The 13,365-nt window shown below is 57.3% G+C and overlaps 1 protein-coding gene across 10 annotated transcripts in view; it reads right to left on the reverse strand.

Moving 5' to 3' along the window:
- EPB41L1 (erythrocyte membrane protein band 4.1 like 1) overlaps positions 1–13,365 on the reverse strand; it is a 162,713-nt gene that overhangs the window by 94,238 nt on the left and 55,110 nt on the right. Inside the window, exon 3 of one of the 10 annotated variants that reach the window (XM_066234035.1) lies at positions 11,160–11,270. The exons of the other annotated variants lie outside the window; for them this stretch is intronic. The gene's annotated coding sequence lies outside the window, so the exon portion shown is untranslated. The remainder of the gene's footprint in view (positions 1–11,159; positions 11,271–13,365) is intronic. 10 annotated transcript variants of the gene reach the window in all.

Genomic DNA, 13,365 nt, shown 5'->3' on the forward strand with positions numbered 1-13,365 from the left:
CTAGCTGTGTGAGCTGGAGAAAAATCACCAAACCTTCTGAGTGTCCCTTTCCTCAGCTAGAAAGTGGGAATGGCCATAGCGCCTGCCTCGTGTGGTTTTAAGAGAATGAAGTATAACATTGCCAGGAAAGTGCATTGCCTGTGGTAACGCCAGGAAACAATGTCGCTTTTATTACTCCTTATGCTTAGGTCTCTAGGCACCTGTGACAGGTCCCCCGCTGACCCCCACAGACAGACTTACAGCCACTGCTTGTCCCTGGCTGAATCCAATGCAGTCTTTGGAGCAAGGCAGAACCCAGACCGAGCCCCTGAGAGGGCTGAGAGCTCGGGCTGGGCCGTGATCTTTCAGAAGCAGCAGGAAGATCCTGGAAATGACCTCCGCTCTGTGTTCTTGACTCCATGGCCTGGGAAAGTTGTGCTGCAGACACTCAGTGGGACATAGTCTAAGCAGTCTCTGTTCTCAGGAGGGTAAACATAACAGAAGCAACTATGGCTGCCAACTCAGCTACCCACTGGCCTCTACCGTGGGCTGGTCCCCTACCCCACAGCACCTTCAGGGACCAGGTGACCGACCACCACAGCACATCAACACCAGGGAGGCCCAGCGAGATCATCGAATCCCACTCCTCATACAGATGGGGATGGTGAGGCCTGGACATAAGTGGGGGCCTGCTGAAGGTCACACTGAGTCCATGGCAAAGTGAGAATGCATCCCTGGGCCACTCAACTCCCTGGTCTGCAGGGGTGTCCCATTTATTTAGCCATCCCTATTGGTTGTTGTATCAAGTTGAAGTTTACATATTCAAATCTCCGGAGGTTCAGTCATCCTCACAAGCCTAACTCCGGGAAAGCCAAGAACTCTGGGCAGCAGGTCAGGGCACAGGTTACAGACCTGGCTCTGCCACTCCCTGGTGGGCAGGTCACTTGCCCAAGCACTGCTGTTTCCTCTCCTGCACGGCCTGCCTCAGAGAATCATGTGAGTATAGAATGAGAAACATATTAAGGAGCTGGTACAACACTAGCGATGGAGTAAGCACTCAGGAAATGATGCCAACTGTTAGGACTGCTATCTTTAATGTGTTGATTAAGAGAATGTTGCCAGCAGGTTAAGCAAGAAGTTACCTCAGTCTCAAAGTTGTAGTTTTCTGACTACTTGTTATAGAATAATGAAGTGTTAAAGCTGGTGAAGCGCCCATTTCACAGAAAACAGCACTGAGACCCAGAGGGAAGTGACTTGCTCCCCTCGCTGGGCTCAGTTCCATAAGTATGAGCTCTTATTCTCCAGGCAGCTGTGTCTGTGCGTAAATTTGGGGGGAAGGGAGGATGATCGTTCAGACCCCAATACCAAGTGTAGCTGGCCTCAGCTAGAACGGAAGCCAAGGCCAAGGCCAGCAGCAAAGTGGGCTTCGTGCTGGCGGAGCAGGCCAATGGGCCAGCAGCCAAAGTGGCACCATAGGCACAGCTCGGGGCCCTCTCACTGGCTACATAATAAAGTAATTATGGGATTAGGGATAAAATTAGTCACTTGTGTAATTATTTTGCTTAGAACAAGAACAGAAAAGGCCTTTTAAAGAGTTGTTCCTTGGCCCTTCCCGAGAGTATTGCCGCAGAGACACAGATGAATGAACACACACACAAACACACATACACGCGGCCGGGATGACGGTGGACGGGCAGAGCCGCTCGGCTTCCTGTGGCCGTGCCTCAGCGACCAGCCCTAACCCTGAAGGCCAGGGGCTACATTCTCCGATACCTGCCCCGTGGAACACCCTTGTCACACTGTCACAGGGCGCACAGCCTCCCTCGGGGTCCTTTATCCTGGAGAAGTTGGCAGCACAGACTCCTGCCTCTCCCCGACCACAGCCCGTTAGACCTGGGTGGCCCTTGCCCCTTCGCGGAGTTTGGTGGTACAATTCCAGCAGGAGGACCTGGGGGTCCACTAATCCAGAGGGACCGCGAGTACTGGCCACTGTGGCAAGCAGAATAATGGCACTCCACATCATGTCCACGTCCTGATCCCTAGAATCTGTGAGCGTGTTACCTCTCTCGGCGTCAGGGACTTGGCACAAGTGATCAGGTTAAGAATTCGGAGACGGGAAGATTATCCTGGATTGGGCCATATGTATTCATTCAGTCAGCAGGTCCTGACAGGTGAAAGGGGGACGCAGGGGACTGAGTCAGGGAAGGAGGTGTGACGGCGGAAGCAGAGGTGGGAGCAACGCCCCGGCTGGAAAGGGACCGTGAGCCGAGGAATGGGGGCAGCCTCTCGAAGCGGGACAGGGCCGGGCGCAGGCTCTCCCTTGGAGGTTCCAGAAGGAACACAGCCCTGACCACACCTGGGTTTTAGCCCCATGAGGACCCCTTTCAGACTCCTGACCTCCAGAACCATGAGGTAGTGAATTTAGGTTGCTTTAAGCCACTGTGTGGGGATTTGCTACAAAAGCAATAGGCGATTATCGTAGTCACATATCCTTGGAGCCCACCTTCCCCTCCAGGATGGAAGCCCTTGATGAAACCCTTTCCTCAAGGGCCAGAATGCAGCCGGAATACACCTCTATAGAACAGACTTGCCCAAGGGGCCCATACTCTACCCCAGAGGGATACCTTTTGGGGAAAGAGTACCCTCCCCAAAGGGGACGGTTCTAGGAGGAAAGCAGAGCCCCCCCCCTTTACAACTCCACTCCAGTGACTCAGTTCCTTCGCCCTATTCTCCAACCAGGGACACCGACCCCTGTGAATCACACCCCCCCAGGGGTAAGCTGGCATCAAGGAAAGGAGGATGCCCAGAAGGTGGGCAGTCTGGGTTCTGGCCTCAGTTCGGCCCACGTCACCGGTTGGCGTCCTTTCTCTGGGCCTCGTCACTGTCATCGCGGCTCAGCATCTCTCAAGTGCCAGGCTGTGGGCTCCCAAGCGTTCCCCGGATGACAAAGCCCCTTGACAACCCGTTGGGGTGGTCACTCTCCTCATGCCCATTTCACAGCCAAGGAAATGGACTCAGGAAGTAGGGCTCAGGAAGAAGGGCTCCTGGCAGCCGTGCATCGCAGCCCCACCCTGCCACCCGTCCCAGAGTGAACGAGGGCCAGACAGGAGGTGGTCCCCAGCAGGGCTAACACACAAGACACAGGCTCTTCGGCCTTGAGAGGAATTCAAAACAGTCCCTGCCCCTTCGCCCCGAACGCCTGGGCCGTAAAGGGGCACAGCGGTCTGGCAAGACGCACCAAGAGCCTGACAGGCATCCGTAAGCCTTTGACCTGGGAGTCCCCTCCTGGAATCCCACCCTAAGAGGCAGCATCTGAAATACAGAAAAATCACTCTGTGCCCTGTTCACCGTGGTGTTGTTCCTCACAGCAAAAACCAGAGACGACCGGAACGCCCATCAGTGGGAAAAGGGGCGAGCGGCTCGCGGATGTGATGGAGTCCTCTGCAACGACGCGGAGGTGGCCCCACCCACACCGTGCGGTGAGAATCGCAGGGCAGCCCCGGGGACAGAGACGCAGAGACGCACGGGGAGCCCACGGCCACTGGAGGAGGAAAGGGCAAAGGGACCGAGGCGGAAGGAAGCACGCCAACCTCCCAACCCTCAGGGGTCACAGTTTTCCTCCTCTTTTCCAAAATCTCTGTACCGTGTTATTACTTTCAAAATTAAAAAACCCCAAAGTATTACTGAAAAAAACAAGAACAGGAATGCAGTGCGGCCCTGAGAAACCCACGCACTGAGCAGCTGAGCCGAGAAGGGGGAACAGCAAACGAGAGGCCACCAGGGGGAGAGCGGTGGGAGGGGGGGGCGGAAGGAAGGCTGCGGTGTCGCAGAGACCAAGGGAAAATAAGGGGGTGGGATCCGCAGGGTCAGTGTGCCCGGGAGGTGCTGGTGACCAGACACCTGGCCCCAAGCCCCCAAATGCATTTACAAGGCAGCCCAAGGTGCCAAGAGGATGGCGATGATTGACCCCCATACATTCCCCACTGAGAGTCAGAGTGTCCCCACCGTGACCAGCGTCCCCACTGTGACCAGTGTCCCCCAGAGAAGCATATCCCAGGCACCCAGAAGAAGCAATGGCGCGCTGCCTCATGGTCCATCCACGCCCGTCCCAGCCCAAGTCACACGATAGCAGCCCTCCACAGAAGAGCCTGGTCAGGGTTTCCTTGTGTCTTCGGGAAGAGCCTCTCCTGGTCTCTAATCACTCACGAATTCTACCACCCGTGTTTCCACAGGGACTCACACGCACACACACGTACACACACACACACACACACTTGCTATTGGGTCCTTCCTCAGCCTCTGTAGGACAAGTCCCTTAGATTCCATGCCTCTTTAATGTAAACAGAGACACAAGCAGCCCCAGAGTCACGTCCCCATTCACAGTTATTCCCCCACCATCCTGCTTTGTTCTCCTGAGGACCCCCTTCCTCCCACTCTACCCTCCCCATCACAGACCCCACACAAACCTGAGCGCAGCAGGGACGGTCCCCCAGCCGTTCCCATCCGACCTCACTGTCCCATCCCTGCCTCCCGCCACACCCATGGCGGGCAGTGGCCCCGTCTGGGCTGCTGCGCCCACAGCCCAGAGGTGGAGAGAGGCAGGGTCACAGAGCTGAAAGCTATACCAGGCTCTAAAGGCCAATGACCTAAGAAGCCACTTCTGGCCCTCCATCGAGTGAGTCACCAAGAAGCAGGGCCGAGTCACTAACAGAAAGCTCACGTCGGTTCCTCCCGTCCACAGCCCCAGTGCGGGGCCATGCTCCCAGTCAGCCTGCGGTAATGAGTGTGGCTGGGCCAGGACAAGGTCAGCACCAATTAGGCCGCCCCCTTTCCTGCCAGTGAGCTCAGCCTCAATACTTTGTTCCATTTTCAGCTCATCTGAAAAATCTTCATTTGAGATCCCTGGAGATCCTTAAAAGTGTTATTCAAACATTAACTCTGACATCCGCCTCCCCCGCTCAGACATTCCCCCACCCAAGACAACATTTTTCCCTCCCCGCCTTTGGCACTGGCAGGAATGAGCGGCATCCCCAGTTGGCCACGTGGCACCACAGGCCCTGCCACCTCAGACCCTTCCCGATCTGACCACTTTTAGGGGAGAGACCAGGGCAGGGGACTTGAAGCCTCCTGTGTGACAGGCACATTGTTTCATTCAACCTGGACAACAATCCCACGAGGTGGCATTTGAATTCCTGTGTCACAGATGTGGAGACCGAAGCTGAGCAGCCCTGCCGAGGTCACCCAGCCGGTGCATGGCCCAGTCGGGCTGGAGCCCAGGACTGCTGAGCTCCGGGGCTCTCCCGACGGCCCCGCCCGCCCCAGCAGACTGCTCTGCACGCTGCCCAACCCCCCTGAGCAGGGGTGGGGCATCCATCATTTGCTACCCGTGGCTTATGACCCTGAGCCTGGGTCCTGGTGGAAGGGCTGAGACCAGGGGGCTGCAGGATTTGGGGCTACTAGGAGAGGCTTCAGAGAACACAACTTTCCTAGGGGGGAAAAATTGCAAGTTGCAACTCCCTGTTCTCTCCTGAATCTTACAGGGGCACTTATAAGAGAGAACATGGTCAGAGCGCCCAGGCAAGAGGCCAAATGGGGGTAAGGAAAGTCATAAAAGAGACGGTGTGGGCTGTGCGGTCAGGGAAGTCCGAACTGCAAGGACCAGAGAGTTTGGCCCAATGCCTTTGTTTTCTCCTGGTAGGGAAACTGAGGCCCTGGGAGGGAAAGGGCCCAACCCAAAGCCAAGAGCGTGTCTGCGGCTGTGCCAGGATTCAAACGCAGGTCCTCTGACTCTTAGGTTAGCTTTCCTGGGTCTGGAAGGATAAAGGGCCTGGAGCAGCTGCCGCCTGGAATCACTGAATGAGCGACTAAACAAGGAGCCACATCACCTCTAGAGCTGAGTGAGAAGAGCACAGAAACCTGCACGGGCACCAGCGTCTCTCTCGTCTCTCAACCTGTGGAAGACGTAGGCAGAAAGGAGGCCCTTCCATTCACCAAAGCTCAAGCTCCACCAGGAGCCAATCAGAGCCCTGGAAGGAGGCAGAAACTTGGGTTCCCCTGGCAACGCAGACAAAGGCCTCTCCTCAGCACAGCAATCAGCTGGAGTAGGGATGTGGACTGCACTCCGCCCCATCCAGACAGGGCTCCCTCCTGTCTCCTCTCCTCTCCTCTCCTCTCCTCTCCTCTCCTCATCCGGAGGGAACCAACCCAACGCTTCTGGTTTTAGCCACCCCCTTCTAGCCACGACCAGGAGAAGGGGTACAGATGGCTTCTGAGAGGGGCCTTGGGACAACAGCCGAGTCCTGCCCAGTCTGTGGGGGTCCGCTCTCACCAGCTGTGTGACACTGAGCTGGAACAGGAACCTGGGTGGATGTCTGTCAGTTCGTCATCCTAACACTCCTCTAAGAGGCAGTGTCCACTGCAGAGCACAGGAGAGCCTGGAGCTGGGTGAGGGGGAGAGGTGAGGAATGGGGGGGTGCCTGGGGGGGGGGACGCCCACCCCAGCCCAGCTCTGACATTAATTCAAAGCTGGACCTGAGCAGGTCTCATCCGCTTTCTCTTGGTGCCTCATTCTCCCCACCTATAATGTGTAAAAGCAAAGATCTACTTCTCTGAAATAACAGCTCCTAGTCCCCAATCACCAAAATAAAAACGGGCAGAGGAGACAAAAGGGAGCTCACCTGACACCACTTCTGAAAGGCTCCCTCGCCCTGAGCCCAGCCTGGGGATACACAGCATGTGCCACCAATGGGCACTGCCTCTTCGTGCACACGTTAGGGAGACAGAAGGACATAGCAAGAAAACTGACGGCCTCTGAAAAACAGCTTCCAAATAAATCCCTAGCTTTGGCCACCTACAGGTCAAGCCGCCACCCCCTGGCCCTGGCGGGGCAGGGAAGAGGTACGCAGTGTCGTCACTAGAGAAAGAGTCAATCACTCAGATTGCAGAATGAATTTCCACACGGAGAGTTGAAACAAAAAAGAGCCTTCTCAGGAAGCTTCTCAGTTCCCAGAAAAGTCAAACTATTGACATCAAAACCCACAGGCACTGACCATGTTTTCAGTTCTACAATCCCCCCTCCCCCGGCCCCCCACCGCGGGCCCCCCTAGAGAGACACCACCCCCACCCCCACCCCACCCCCGCAGGCCGCCGCTTCCCCTCCCCTTCCCTTCCCCGTGGGGCCCCACACTCCGCCCACTCTCCCCCTTCACCCAAGCTCTGATCTGTTGCCTCCTCTCCACTTGCACGCGCCTGGGTTCAGGTCCATCACTTCTCAACAGGGCCACACCAACAGCTTGTCCATTGGTCTGCAGGCCTCCAGCCACGCCCCTCCAACCCATCCTCCTATGGACAGGAATCAGATCGTAGCACCCCTGACCTAACTCCCTGCGGTGGCCCTGGCTGCCCTGGGGATAAAGTTCCAGCTCCTGGCCCAGTGCGCACATGCACATACCCCTGGATCTGGGCCCACCTGCTGCGCCTCCTCCTCCTCCTCCTAGCCGGCAAACTCCCACCACTGCAAAGCGCCCTCCCCTGTCGTGCCTCTGCGCTTTTTTCTTTGTATGTATGGTTCCCTCTGCCTGGAATGCCCCTTCTGAACCCCTACTGCTGACTGGAGATGACGCTCACCCTCACTGAGTGCTGGGGCTGCTCCAGTCCGCTAAGCCCTGTGCACGCACTACGCCCTCCATTCATCTTCGCCAAGACCCTGTGAGGCAGGTACTAAACGCAGCCCGTTGACAGAGGAGGAAACGGAATCCGAGATGTGAATGAACCTGGCAGAAGTCACATGGGTGATCAGAGGAGGAGCCAAAACAGAAATCCAAACACCTGATTCTGGCAGCCACGATCCTCTGCCCGCCACCCCAGGAACAGCGTACTGATGACGGGGAATCAGAAAACACAGCACGCTCCCCACGGCGCCCCTTCCTTCTGGGCCTTCGGGAATAACCAGTCTGAGTTTGCCTCCAGAGAGGGCCCAGCTCTCTCCTGCTTGGGCCAGATAAGGGCAAGCCGACTATAGAAAGAAGAAACGTCCAGTGGAGGCTGGGTACTCGCTAGGATGTTAGCTGATCCTATCACCGTCCCCAAGAAGCAAGCAGGGTCTTGGCCTTCAATTTACCCGTTCAGGACCTGAGGCACCCAGAGCGCTATGACGTGCCCGGGTGGAGAGAAAACGTCAGTGCTCTGATGAACGTCACAGTGCGTGGTAGGCTGAGGATTAGTGAGCCCAAAGCCCCCCTGTACAGATGAAGTCACCGAGGCCCCAGAAGGGAAAGGGACTTGCCTATGGTCACATGCTGAGCAACAGGCAGACCCAGGCACAGGAGTCTGAGTGGCTTTGGCCTTCCACCGCCCCACGCAGCTTCCCTGGGACAGGTGGGAAAGGGGACCGCGGTGAGACTGGGACTGGGGGTGGGGAGGCCAGGACACGGGGCAGCACGGCCTCCTCAGGCCTGCCCCGCCCCAGCTCCCAGCTGCTCAGGAGTGTAACAGAACCTGTCAAACCAGTCCCCATGTCAGGGCCAAGTGGCAGAGCCTAGAGCCGCAGGGACATAAGTAGGCTGTAGTTACCAAGAGCTAGGGGACCGGGAGGGTACGAGTGGCTCCTCCTTGGCCTGCCAGCCAGCCAAATGGATAATGCCCCAGGGCCAGGATAGGTGCTCACAGCGAAACCACTCCTTCAGCTGGGATCAGGCACAGCCGGGACTCGCCGGGACTCCTGTCCCCCCTCCGGCACAGACCTGCTCTCTGCTGCCTTCCCTCCTCTGGACACTCAACAGATCAGCTGTCCGTGCTGTGCCGCGAGGGCCAGAGACCAAGGCGCTGGTCGGGGAAACGTGACAGGAGGCAGGGAAATCCAACCAAAATGACACACAGACACATCTCCCCTCCCAACCACGGCCACCAGGACGAAGTCCCACCACCCTAGGCCTTGGCGGGTACACGCCAGCTCCACGCCTGTGGTCCCCCCACCTCAATGACCAAAGCCCAGGAAAGATTCAACTGTGGGGGAAGGGGGCCGGGAGGTCTGTGTTCTCGGGTAGCTCTGTCACGGCCCCGCGACCCTCCACTCAGAGTGGACGCGGGAAAACCTGCCATCTCAGTCCGCAGAGCTGCCACGCTTCCTGCGCAGGGGCTGGGTCGACTCCCCCTCCACCCCCACCCCATCGCTCCCCGCCTCCTGGAAAGGAGAGCGCAAGAGGGGACAGACCCCGTGTGCGGGGGTCCCTGCTGGACAGGGCTGGCTCACGGGTCAGGGCTGCCTGGCCGGAACCTGCTGAGGAAGCTGGGTCCACAGGCTGGCAGGAGGCTTCTCAGGCCAGACTCGGGGGGTTGGGGCTGAGGAGCCCCGTTCTGAAACCACTTCCAGGGCACAGAGGGACCTTAGCATCAGCCTGGGTTCCGGTGAGCACAGGGCACGTGCACCGGGCAAGTGCCCCACAATAATCAGGGACTGTTCTCATATCTCAGCCAGTTCCCTCCTTTGATAGACAGGGCTGAGGACGCCCATTGAGAGGCAGGGACCGGCCTTCAGTCACACAGCAAGGCCGTGGCAGAGGTAGTGCCACCACCCAGGCCGGCCCCCCAGCCCAAGGCTCCCAGCACATGCCGCCTCCCACGGCAGAGATATTTTTCCGAATTCAAAATCATGCATCCCACAGCGGAACCGAAACAACTCCCTCGTTGCCCCCTGGGGGCTGCCAGAGACTGGTACAGAGTTCTGCTGCTCAACGCCGCTCATGTTTCTCCGCCACGGTCACCTCGGGACCCTAGCACGTGGGACAGAGCCTGGTGTGTGACAGGAACACTGGGAAACTTGGCCAACTAAACCAACACTTGGAGGCGGAATGGTTGGAGGTAGAATCCATTTCTAAGCCCAAGCACTGGGGCAGAGGGCTGGGGAGCAGGAACCCCTACAGAGGAAATGTGAATCTGGCTTTCCAGGACTCAGGATGCAGACAGACGGTACTGGATAAGCAGGGACGCTGTTACCCAAAGCTCCAGGAATTCGGGGCCCCAGAGTGAGACAGGTTGTCCTCAATCACACTGAAGGTATGGACTTCAAGGCCTGTCCTTGTGTTTCTGTGACTGGGCAAGGCCACTGAGCCAGACATCCTGTCATTTATTCAGTCGCTCACTCCCCAACACTTATAGGGTGGGAATCGGGGTGAGTCACAACCATCCCCCACCTTCTCTTCAGAGCTGGCTGACCCAGAGGCTGATCCACACAGCATCCCTGGCCAGGACTCGAGCTCCCAAAGCATCAAGACCTGAGCTGAGATCATGGACAAGCCGCTTCTCCTCTCTGAAGACTCACAACCACATTTGTAAAATGGAGATGGTGACGCCTTCCCACCTCCAAACTATTAATAACAGTAACATTGCCATCACTGGCCTCCAGAGAACCCCAGTCTCATTACGGTTGTCAACAACACAGAACCCCTACCAGTTACTGAGCACTCGGCTGTGTGCCCGGCACAGTGCAATGCACGGTCCCTGTGTTCGCATTCGGGCTCCATAACCTCCGAAATAAGAACTATTATTGTCTCCATTTCACAGATGGTGGAACTACAGCACCGAGAAATGAAGCCTCTCTGTCCAATGCACACAGCAGGTGCAGGGCAAGGTTTAGACCCAAGTCTGCCTGTGGCTGCAGCTCAGACTCTTCTCAAGTTCATTCCAGGGCCAGGGCGGCAGTGGAAAGTCGCCTTGTTGACATGACTCCCCAGCTGCTGAAGCCTGGCCTGGCCTGGCCCTGAAGTCCTGGGGTCGCTTCGCTGACCCCTCCAGTAGTGGCCCTCAGGTAGGTAGGACTAGCTGATTTTGTTGGCCCTGTGTGACCAATGAGGCAACGGAGCCCCTAGGCAACCTTGGCAACCATGAGTCTTAACTCATTGATAAGAACAGCACAAGACTGTAGAGGTGGATCCAGGGATCCGGAGGGGAATGGAGGCCCAGAGTGGGATAGGGAGCTGCTCGGGTCATTCACTCAGACCCTTCCTGAGACCTTCAGGAGCGCAAGCGAGAAGAAGGCAGCGTTTGCTATCCTAGTTTGGTGACGCTGCCCCCCCCCCCCAACCCTCCACCCCGCATCCAGGGCCGGGACAGCCTGCAACTGACCCCAGTGACTTTCCTGGCCTGAGCCTTCATTTCCCCGGGTACCACATGGGGAAACTAACCTTGGTCAGTGACAAGTCCTAGAAGCCAACGCCACGTCCACAGGCCAACAGCAGGCCCAGAAGGCCAGTCCTGGCGCCTTTCTTCCTGGCTGCCCCCAACTCCAGGGACATCTGGAGATAGAGAACAAGCCGAGGCCGTCTTCGTGGAGTTGTGCAACCACCACCACCGTCTAATTTCGGAATTCCCGTTGTTACGAGTCAGCACGGAGCGGCAGCCCTCGCTGCCCCCGAGGGTTCCAGGGCTCCTCCCTGGTCTGGCCCAGAGGCGCCTCTTCTGAGAAAGTCTAGAGTTGCCTCTAGGAAGGATTTCTCTGGGGCAGAAGTTGAGCAAAATGTAAACACTCAGTGGGCACTATGTTCTACTTTAGTGAAACAAAGTTGTGAATTTTCTGGGAAAGGGGCCACCGTATCAGCCCAGGCCAAGCCCAAGCCTCTTCCCCACCCGGCCTCTCTAGCGGTCCTGAATGCAACGACTGTACAAACCTTGCCCTCAGTTTCCCCGTCTGCTCCCTGGGCAGCAGGCTGAAACATGTGCTGCCTCCAACATCCCACACCGGGATCCTCCCCAACAAATAGTTAAGCACGTCCACCTTGTCCAAAGAAAACGGCCAGCCTGTTAGGCAGCCGAGATTGGCAGAAGCAGGAGGCTGGAGCTGGGCTGGAGGGCCGCCAGCATTTTTGTAGGGAGTGAAGAGTGGAGAAGGGCAGCGGAGTTCTTTTGCTGAGAGGCCGGCCCCTCACCCCCTGGCCCTTATCCCCTGGCTCACACCTGCACTAGAATCTAAATCCTTTTCTTTTTCCTACAGAGGGCCTTTCCTAGTCTTCATCTCATTCGATTTTACCCATAATCCTGAGAGGTAAGGCAGGGAGGGTACAATTATCCCCATTTTGTGGGTGGGCTGATTGAGGCTCAGAGAAGGTAAGTGACCTTTCCGAGGTCACACAGCTAAGGAACAGCAGAGCCAGGAGACAGAGATCAGTGTCCAGGCTTCATGCCGTTGGCCAATGCTAATGGCTATTGGGACAGCTTCTGGGACAGTCTTTGGTCCAGTAAGGAGGGCGGCAAGATTTGGAGTAAACTGCAGCCAATTCAACCACAGCAGTCCTGTTAAAAATGCTTCCTATAGGGCCCTGGCCGGTTGGCTCAGCGGTAGAGCGTCGGCCTAGCGTGCGGAGGACCCGGGTTCGATTCCCGGCCAGGGCACATAGGAGAAGCGCCCATTTGCTTCTCCATCCCTCCGCCGCGCCTTCCTCTCTGTCTCTCTCTTCCCCTCCCGCAGCCAAGGCTCCATTGGAGCAAAAAGATGGCCCGGGCGCTGGGGATGGCTCTGTGGCCTCTGCCCCAGGCGCTAGAGTGGCTCTGGTCGCAATATGGCGACACCCAGGAGGGTCGCAACATGGCGACGCCCAGGATGGGCAGAGCATCGCCCCCTGGTGGGCAGAGCATCGCCCCTGGTGGGCGTGCCGGGTGGATCCCGGTCGGGCGCATGCGGGAGTCTGTCTGACTGTCTCTCCCTGTTTCCAGCTTCAGAAAAATGAAAAAAAAAAAAAAAAATGCTTCCTATAGGGATCTGCTGCCCCAAAAGATTTCAAATACCCTATTCTAATGGATACTCGGAAGAGCATTCAGACATAGCCGAGGCTGACGTGTCCATCTCCAGTCTACAGACAAGGAAACTGCGGCCCAGAAAGGGGAAGTGATGAGGCCAAGGCCATACAGCATGTCAATTGTCAGAGCTGGGACCTGAATGTGGGGCTCTGGACTGGCAGGCCAAACGACTCCCACGACACCAGGCTGCCGGTGAAAGTCCACCCTCGCTCACATTTCCCGTCCGTCCCCGCCAGTACACGGATGGTGGGGAATACCTGGAGTCTCATCTTTCCAGGCTCTGACCCTTCCAGAGTCGCCTGGCTTCCTGGAGGAACTCGTGGGAATAAATGTAGGGACCATCCTCTACCTCCCCTGACCACACCCCCTCCCATTCCACCTACACGCACGCTTAGTTCCCCTTCTCCCCACCCATCTGCCCAAATGTCAGGGAAAGACCAATAGCCCCCTCCTGGGAACTCCTAATCCACCTCCTCTGTCCCGGCTGCGCTCGCTCGGCTGTGGACAGAGGATTCCTTGTTCCCAGTGCTTCCTGCCCAGAGATCTCCGTGGGGCCCATGCCCTGGCAGGAAGGAGCCAAATCACTCCTTTTAACCG

Source organism: Saccopteryx bilineata, chromosome 6, assembly GCF_036850765.1.
Source record: "Saccopteryx bilineata isolate mSacBil1 chromosome 6, mSacBil1_pri_phased_curated, whole genome shotgun sequence".
NCBI classification, from domain to species: domain Eukaryota; kingdom Metazoa; phylum Chordata; class Mammalia; order Chiroptera; family Emballonuridae; genus Saccopteryx; species Saccopteryx bilineata.